This window comes from Brienomyrus brachyistius, chromosome 9, assembly GCF_023856365.1.
Source record: "Brienomyrus brachyistius isolate T26 chromosome 9, BBRACH_0.4, whole genome shotgun sequence".
NCBI lineage: Eukaryota > Metazoa > Chordata > Actinopteri > Osteoglossiformes > Mormyridae > Brienomyrus > Brienomyrus brachyistius.
In genome coordinates, this window is record NC_064541.1 from 2,399,002 (window position 1) to 2,408,937 (window position 9,936).

Below are 9,936 nucleotides of genomic sequence, written 5' to 3' on the forward strand. Positions count from 1 at the left end.
TGGGGTGCTTCCTTCACCTCTGCTTACTGCAGCCACTATGCCTGGGGCGCTTCTTCCGCCTCTGCCTGCTGCGACACCTGCAACGAGCAGCCTCCTCCGCCTGCTGCAGCTACGCCCGAGGCCCATCTGCCTCCGCCGCCTGCTGCGGTTCCGACTCCAGTCACTCCAGCTTCAGTCCCTGACCCCGCTCCAGTCCCCGAGGAGGTCCCGGACAACTCCACCTCCGCTGCTCCCTCCTTGGAGGTAGAGGAGCTTGAGTGGGACCCCTCGGGGACCTTCCTTGTGACTCCTCTTCCCTCGCCCCGGCGAGGTCGACCCAAGCCTGACCCCCGCATGTCTGTGTCCTGTAAAGGGAGAGGACAAAGACGCAGGGCTGGGGTCTCACCCGCCCTGCCCCCTGGCTCACCCTCACTCGCCTTGGATAGGGCTCGGGGGGTGCCTACAGGTCCTGGGACTCCAGGTCAGCAGTCGCCTAGAGGTCCCCCTCCAAAGCCTTGTCGCCCTGCCTCAGTCCCGCCTCCGACTCCTCGTCGGTCGTCTGCGGATCCCCCCACTCCAGTGCGTTGGGGGACGTCGGCTTGGCCAGCTATGGCTTCCCCGGCGCCTGCTGCGGTTCCCCCTCCCACCTTGTCTTTGCCGGTGTCCCCTTCAGCTCCCTCATCGCCTCCCCTGGTGCCCCCTCCGACTTCCTCCTCGTCCCCTATGCCTGTCCCTCGGCCCCTCCAAGGTCCCCTCCTGCTCCGGCCTCCCGGCCGCCTGCGACCCCTCCGGCTGCTGCCCGTCGCCCGCTGTGGCTCCCTCGGCCTTCCCTCTGTCCCCCGACCTTTCCTGTCTGGCCTCCCGTCTCTGTTTGTCCCGTTTCTGCTCTTCGTCCCCCAGTGTTCCCTCCATTCCCTCCTGGCCCTTTTGTTCCACCTGTTCCCTCCGTGTCCCTGTTCCTGATCTGTCTGTCCGCGTTCCCCTTCGATGTATATATTTTTTTTTTTGATTCCCAAGACTGCAACTTATTCACCAATTTCCCCTCTGTATTAGACTTTATAAGACCATATATCAATTCTTGAGGATTTCACCACATGCTGTCAGACTGGGAGACATAAGCGTATTCTCAATTTCTTCCGAGTAAAATTTGTAAACGAAGAGAGGAGTTTGGTTTAAGACGGTAGCACCACCACGCTTTCTGGTGAAAGTGAAAATGACGTGCATAATGCATTTACAAATTTATAATGTAATAATATATTTTCAACATACAAATAATATGACTATGCTTTTGGCCATTAATTTTCATTCACAAATAACCTCTACCATTGAATGAATCGCTCTCTTGAATTACACACCCTTATGAAAAGAGTTGAATCGTTGAATCGCTACCCTAATGTGACCGCTGGCGGTTGAAAATTCAATTTTATCATATTTTCCGTGCAAAAGTCAAATTCCACACCAAAGCAACAACCAATTAGCACCAACTAGCCTACGTTCTTTCAAGTGAATTTATAATATGACAAAAAATATTTGAAACCGCTCTTTATTAATTTCGTGAATGTTTACACGTTTAATATCTGAAAAATAATTAGATATAAAAATGAATATTTTGGAGCCTGTGGTGGTGGGTGCTGGAGCGTGTGTGGGGGGGGGGGGCGTGGCGACTTGCTAGGGGGGGCAATGCCTTCAAATGCCCCACCTTGATCCCGGCACTGGGAGGATTTGGGTTATAAACCTGTTTTCATTCATGAATGTCTGTATTATAGATGCCCTGAGGTGTGGCTCAGTCGCGGCTGCACCTTTCATCCAGTCACAGCCATACTTAGGTCATGGTTTACTACATGGTTGATGATTGTGGCCCTGATCTCATTTCATATGAGAAATTCGCAACTCCTTTCCAATTGTTCTTTGAAGGACATTGTTTTTAAACATTTCAATAATTTTCTCACGTATTTCTTGACAAACAGGAGATTCTCTGCCCATCTTTCCTCCACAAAGACTGCTTTTGTACCAAATCATGATTACAATCACATCATTATTTATTTATTTTACCTCATTACTAGCCCTAAATTGCCCCCGTCCCAAGTTTTTTTGTGTTGGAAGCCTGAAATGCAGCAGTGAATGTATATTAAGAAGTGAAATGAAATTGACCAGATAAAACATGAAATATCTTGGGTTCACACTGTTTGTGACGAAAAAAGGTCAATTTCAGAATCACTGCATTTTTTTTTGTTTGCGTTTTTCATACCATCCCAACTTGTTTGCATAAAGATTATGTAATCTGGGCCATATTTTCAGCAGTGTGATGTATGCCCTTCAGATTAATATTGTATGATTGAATAATAATGGACAAATATTATTGCCATGCCTATTCAGCTTAGCGTTAGCATTAAATTAATACTAGCTTGATATGGAAAATTTAATTTGAATATGTAATTGTTTTCTTACATTTATATGGCAATACATCATCCTCATGTTTTGTTTTTATTTTTGTGCTATTGTGTTTCCTGCGTGAAAAGCATTGTGGGATATGAAAGTGGTAGTGGAGTTCTGTGAGCTTGCATTGCTGCTGACTCACTTCATTATGGCATAATGGGCCATTTTCCCTTAGCCCTTGCTGCTTTGAGACACACTTTAATATGGTGACGGGTCCCAGGGGCACGTAAATGAAGGCTAAGTGGTGAGGCGGAGTGTGTTGGGACCGTTTTGGAATTGGGCCTAGGACTGTAACATCGTAAGTCAACTGAAATGCTCAGCTATCGCTGTTGTTGTTGTTGTTACAGATTTTTGCAGCCAAACCAGTGTTGTGCTATATGCATGAAATGTTATAATAAATGCTCTTATGGTGCTGAAAATGTTAAGTATGTTTCATGAAATGTGCCAAAGCAATCGAGAAAAACTGTAATTCAAATAATTCCACCAATGCATTAGTCGGTGTCACCAAAATAAAGAGTACATTCAGCATTGTTTTAACTGTGAGCATCAAAATGCTTAGATACACTAACACGTACTGTATTTCCCAAAATCTTAACGTCTTAAAACTGCATTTCGCAAGGCTGTACAGACAGTTATTACAACATTATGTCACAAGTGCAAAAGAACCAATCATGCCAAAAACACTGACAACATGTACCAAAAGACACAAAATGAGTCATACTGTAAGTAAAAATATTTCCCCCATACAGAAAGCACACTTGACCAATGCATAGATAACTACACAAGAAATTAAACCAAAACCAAGCACACCATTTATTTTTTATAATCATTGTATAATATACACAGATATATGCAAAAAAAATAATTCAGAAACAACTTTCAACATGAAACAAATTCATGAAACAAAATTTTCATTACGAAACAAAATAATTTTTTTACAATTGAAAAAAATTAAAAATCGCCATTATGAAACACACCACACAACTAACGTTTCAGGGCATCTCAGCATCCAGCCTGTCTTCTCTGTTTGGCCACAACACTTCATCAACATCACATCTGATCTCTTGTCTTCCAAGACAGAGGGGGGTGAACCTTCTTGAATGCGGCATCCACCCTCTGCATGCTTCCACAGTGATATCCTCAGAAGCAGCATCCATTGTCCCCAGTAGAGACAACTGGTCATAGGGCTGATAGTCATATCCAGGCCACCCCCACGCTGAGAAGAATTCCTCTACTGGGGTGAGGAAGGGTGAGTAAGGTGGGAAGAACCCCACTGACATGCGGTCATGGGCAGTAAACCATTCTATGATGGGACTGAAGTGGTGAAAACTGACATTGTCCCAAATGAGAGCATTGTAAAGCCCTCCCAGGAAGTGTAGTAAGGTCCAATGGTGGGAACGTGGTGTATGACACCGTCCTCTGCTAGTGCTGCACACATGGGTATTTTACCACCACCATGACCTGGCACATCCACTGTGGCTTGATGGCCTATTAGGTTTCTACCACATCAGCTGACTTTGCTCAGCTTAAATCCTGCTTCATCCACATAGACAAACATGTATGTGGTGTCGCTCGTTTCCTGCTCCATCACTCTCTGCAAAGCAAAAAATCAGCATTTCATATTAAACTGCAAATGAAAATCTTATAGCATATCACTCCACTCTAAGAAAAAAATACAACCCTGTATGTTTAAAGTACAGTTTCATCTAACATTGACATATTAAAGGAAAAAACATTACTGGACCTGCACATACTGGAACCTTTGCTCCTTCACCCTCTCATCATTTCTGGAGAAAGGAACCCTGTAGAGCCATTTGATTGTTACAATATGTCTCTTCAGCACCCCATCTATGGTAGAGGTGATGTTTTTAAAGGTGGTGTCTTCTTGTAGAATGGTGGTCTGAAGGTCACAAAGTCGATTCGCGTTGTTGGCTCTCACCATGTTAACAATTTCTATCTCTTGTTCTTGTGTAAATAGGCCTCTGCCACCAGAATAGGGAAGTTTAGTCATAACTTGCACCTGTAGAACGGGGGAAAGCTAGTTTTTCTTAGAAATCTCTAAACAAACTGCCAAATGTATACACTGTCAACCATCAGGGACGGATTATGGGTTGTGTGGGCCGCTGGGCAAAACGTTCGCGAGGGCCCCCCCACCAGCACCACCACCACCACCACCACCAGCACCACCACCACAACCACCACAATTCAAGGGCCCTTGGCAGCCAAACGCCCTCCCTATAGGGTCAGGGGCCCTTGTAGGCAGAGGATCAAAGAATGTAGGCCCTCTAAAATAGACAAACGAAAATACATTGTTGATAAGCGTTGCAAATTGTTTTGGGCTAGGGGCCCCACGGGCCCCCTGCACCCCAAGGGCCCCTGGGCAGCGGCCCCGCTGGCCCGGTCAGTAATCCGTCTCTGTTAACCATACATTATGTTTAGCATGCAGTGATAGATACAATGAGCCATTGTCAAATATGAATGACAAATATATGTTCCTAAATGATAAAAGGATCTGTTCTGATTGGTTTATTAGAGACAATTGAAAATTGTGTCTATACAATGGAAGTTGTGTCTATGCAATGATGCACATACTAAATGATTTGTAAAATGTCCTTTACCAATTGCCACTTAGCACAAACTCATTAAGAAATGAAACAGTGCTCTGGCCAATGTTGTTAAAGTTGTGGAGCTTTGAGGCTGTGTTACAGGAATGAGGTTAGTGTTTTGAGAAGTGCATTTAAGCAATCGAGAAAAACTGTAATGTCAAAGACACCAGTTTCAATATTGCAAGGCTCTACATTATATTATGTAAATTTCACTGGTAAGAGAAAACACTCGCATGCACATGTAACTTCTTCAAATCTCCAGACACAGTACAATAGCAAACAAAAAAGGCACACAGCTCTGTATAACACAAAAACAGCAAAATCGCAATACAAGAACAACGAAATGTACCGTGGGAACTAAAAACATAAGAATGCTGTTCAAAAATAACACTGCAATTCATGGAATATATAGTTTTGACAGATTGGTTAACTGTTTTGCATGTGGTGGCTAACATCACGATCACACACATATATAGGTTTGGGTGTAAAAATATTGTATGGGAAACTACATAATATATTTTGACCATCAAGACTAAAGCAATTCAAAATTGTACCAAATACTGACAATTGTGCAAAACCATTTGGAAACATCTACTAAAATCTTTGGAAATAAGTATGAAGCAATGAGAAATGATGTTTTGCTATGCGGAAGTGACATTATGGTGTGTGGATTACACTCGTTTTTGTAAATGTTAATTGTCTTTTGAGAAATGATCTAAAGCAATCGAATAAAAATGTAATGGACCAAATGGAGACCAAAGGAGAAGAAAAATATGCAATTACAGTGGTACCTCAGTTTTTGAACTTATTAGAACTTGAATTTCTTAAAAGTCGAACCAACCAGTTCCAAAAAAATGACGTAGAACTTGATCTGAATCTCAGAAGTTGAACCGTGAAGGCCGACCTAAGATAAGTTGTAAGAAAAAAATGCTCTTCTTGTTTTATCCTGTTCATTTTGTGTTTACATGCTAAAAAAAACACATTTAGGTGTGTTTTTTTTGGGACCGGGAACCAATTGTCAGGATCTGTGGTTGAGCGATTAAGGCGAACAGGCAGGGAGATGAAAGCGGGGAAAACTGGGGATTTATTAAAGGAATCAGGGTAAAGGTGATCAGGAAACATCTGACATCGACTAAAATGAATTACGGACAAAAACCAGGGCAAGACATAGACTGAAATAGACAAGACTGGGCAAAAATAATCGGACACAGCTGGGCAAAATCAGGGAAGCACATGTGGATAATCAGGGGGCGTGGCACACACGAGGAGCGGACGAGCCGGGCATGACACCAATTAATTGGTTTTAAATTATTTCTTACGGGGAAAATTCGATCAGGACTCGAACTTTTTAGGATTCGAACCCTGAAGGGATTAAGTTCGAGTTCTGAGGTACCACTGTACATTATTTCTGTATATTTCTTCCCAATTAATACTCACTTTCCATGATCAGGTAACAAACATAAACTGAACCCGTAAATTTGTAGTATTGTCTGTGTTAATTTTATTATGAAAGGAATGGACTGAGGTTCCTTGTAGGAGCAGTATCATTGGCTACTGGAAATGGAAACATATATTTTTAAATGATTTTCTTTTATAAATATATATATAGGTCAGTCCATAATCCCATTACAGTTACGAATAGGAATCACAGATGCTGTCCTCTTCTTGGGGACCCCGGCTTTCATCCTGTTCTGGAGACACAGTAAGTTATCAGATCTACAGTTATATATATAATACAGTTATATATATTTGGTGTAACATAAAGGTTTAGCTCATGCATTGTTTCTGTATGGACACTGCTGTAAAGACACTGCTGTAGGGGCACTGCTGTATACACTCTGCTGTACTGCATGGACACCGCTGTATGCACTCTGCTGTATGCACTCTGCTGTATGAACACTGCTGTATGCACTCTGCTGTAAGCACTCTGCTGTACTGTATGGACACTGCTGTAGGGACACTGCTGTATACACTCTGCTGTACTGTATGGACACCGCTGTATGCAATCTGCTGTATGAACACTGCTGTATGCACTCTGCTGCACTGTATGGACACTGCTATATGGACACCACTGTATTCACTCTGCTGTATGCACTCTGCTGTATGGACACTGCTGTAGGGACACTGCTGTGTACGCTCTGCTGTACTGTATGGACACTGCTGTATGCACTCTGCTGTATGGACACTGCTGTAGGGACACTGCTGTGTACGCTCTGCTGTACTGTATGGACACTGCTGTAAGCACTCTGCTGTACTGTATGGACACTGCTGTATGGAGACCGCTGTATGCACTCTGCTGTATGGACACTGCTATATGCACCCTGCTGTATGGACACTGCTGTAGGGACACTGCTGTATGGACACTGCTGTAGGAACACTGTTGTATGGACACTGCTGTAGGGACACTGCTGTATGGACACTGCTGTATGGACACTGCTGTAGGAACACTGTTGTAGGGACACTGCTCCTTGGATACTGCTGTATGTGTTACACACGTTACGACAGAAGCATGGGCTGGTGTGTAACAGGTTGGCTTTTATTCTGTAATAACCAGAGGTGGGTAATGTAGCCAAAAATTGTACTCAAGTAAGAGTATAGTTACTTTAGAATAATATGACTCAAGTAAAAGTAAAAGTACTCATCCAAATAATTACTTGAGTAAGAGTAAGAAAGTACTTAGTGAAAAAACTACTCAAGTATTGAGTAACTTATTGAGTAACTTTTGATTTATTGTTTCAGAGCATGAATGTAGTTAAATAGACAAAAACAAAATAGCAATGCAAATTCTTTAACTAAAACAATAATAAATAACGTTTTCACAAAATGACAAAATATTAACAAACATAAATTAAGGCAAATTCAACCACAGGAAATGCTAATAACATTGTAACAATAACAATAGGCTCAGCAGGCAGAGATTATACGGAGGAACAGGCTGTGCATTGTGTGTGTTGCTGAAAATTCGTGTTCTGCCCCAAAGAATCACTCAGTGAAGTGACTGTTAAGCTTCAACAACAGTTGGCTCTCAAGGTTCTTCCAGTGAAGCTGTGATCTTTTAGCCGTGAACAGGAGTCCTGCATGACTAAAGAGTCTCTCACAGGCTGCAGATGCTGGAAGACTGGTGTTGACTTTGAGTGAGAGGTTCTTGATTTGAGGAAAGGAATGTAAGATATCCATACCTCCATTGGTTGAACATGAAAGGTACCGCTCCAGCTCTCCTGTTTCTGATTTTCCTGCCCTCGTGGATGCAAAAAAGTCATCTTCATCAGACGGGCTGCTATTTGTGTGGGTGTTGCACACTTGGATAAAGTGGATAGCGTCCAGGCATGCATCGGGTTCTTTTTAATAATAATAATGTGATTTCTTTCACTTCAACGGAAACAAGCACTGTGTTATAAGCACACAAAAACAAACTAAAACCGTTTGTTAATCGGTATTCTCTGCGGCGATTCTTTTTCTTCAGTCCTCTGCCTACGCCAGCACACTCTTCGCCCGCTGCTTTTTGGACCCCTCCTTAGCTGCCCGATGTGCCTGCGTGTGCTCCTTTCTGTTTCTCTGCCTGACCGAATTACATCACACTTGTCTCCGTCCTAAACCCATTAGCCACACAGTACCTTACAATATTGCAATAGGATGAACAATGCAATTAACACTACAAAATAACAACATTGAATACCATAGTTAACATACAGGAAAATAATAATGGCTCCACACTCCCCCCCCCAAAATTTAATGTCGACCAGACATTACAGTGTCCTCAGAGTACTCATGTCTTCAACAGGTGAGTTATAGAGGTAAGTTAGCAAGGAGTCAGTCCTTCAAGATACAGTCTGTAAGCAACAGTTTGCATGCGACATACATCTCCTTCTTCATGTCACATATCAGCAACAGATAACACTGGCCAAATGATATCTGAAATACCTTCTCGCAACTCATGCGGTATCTTGGACTGACAGGTTTGACCTATACACAACCTCATTTTTTCCATTACCCAGACTCACATATACTACATGCTTCACATCTAACCCAGTATCCCTATGTGTCTATTGTCTGAGTTTGTTTTGATACTCCACGACTCATGAACCAACCTACTCTACCGTGTGGACTTCCCCCCATGATTGTTCTCCTATGCCGTTTCAAACTGTTCTTAACTTTTATAACCATAACTAATACCTAAACTGTCCCTCTTTTTTTTTTTTTTTTAACAGTACAGATAACTTCTTTTATGTGTCAGTGAGGGTTGACCTAATGTATTGTATGTGAATGTCTTAGGTGGATTTCTCTGTCGAAAAGGATACTTTCTTGTGGAAGGAAGCTGTGATCTCTCATCTCTCTCCTCTGCTTCATCCAACGACGACAACCTCTCACAGTTATCCTCTTCAGCTTCCTCTGGTATTACCTCTGTCTCAGCCTCAATAATTTCTTCATCACTCTTTTCCAAACGCTCATTCATCTTACCACCTTGATCCAGTTCTTTAAAAGCTGCTTGTGGCTGAAATTCCTCTGCGTCCACATTCAGCTGGTTCCTACTCTGGTTGAATGGATGTGTGCTGATGGCTCTCCAATGACTCTCATCCTCCGAACTACTCTCAAGTTCCCTCTCCTTTTGTTTTACCTGTCTGTTCCTTCTTTCCCCAGTCTTTGATTGTCCTTTTTCCCTTTTCTTACTCCCTTGTTTCTCGTCTTCCACAGGCAAGAAATCACAGGGCAGTAACATATTCCTGTGCAACACCCTTGTCACTCCCGGACTTCTTTCAGGATGTACTTCATATACAGGACTGTCCTTGTGTTTCCTCCCCGATACTATGTGAACTTGGTCCTCCCAGTAAGAACGCAGTTTTCCAGGTCCACCCCTCTCTTTGAAGTTCCGTACTAATACTCTACACCCTGGCTGTAAATCTGCTCCATAAGTCTT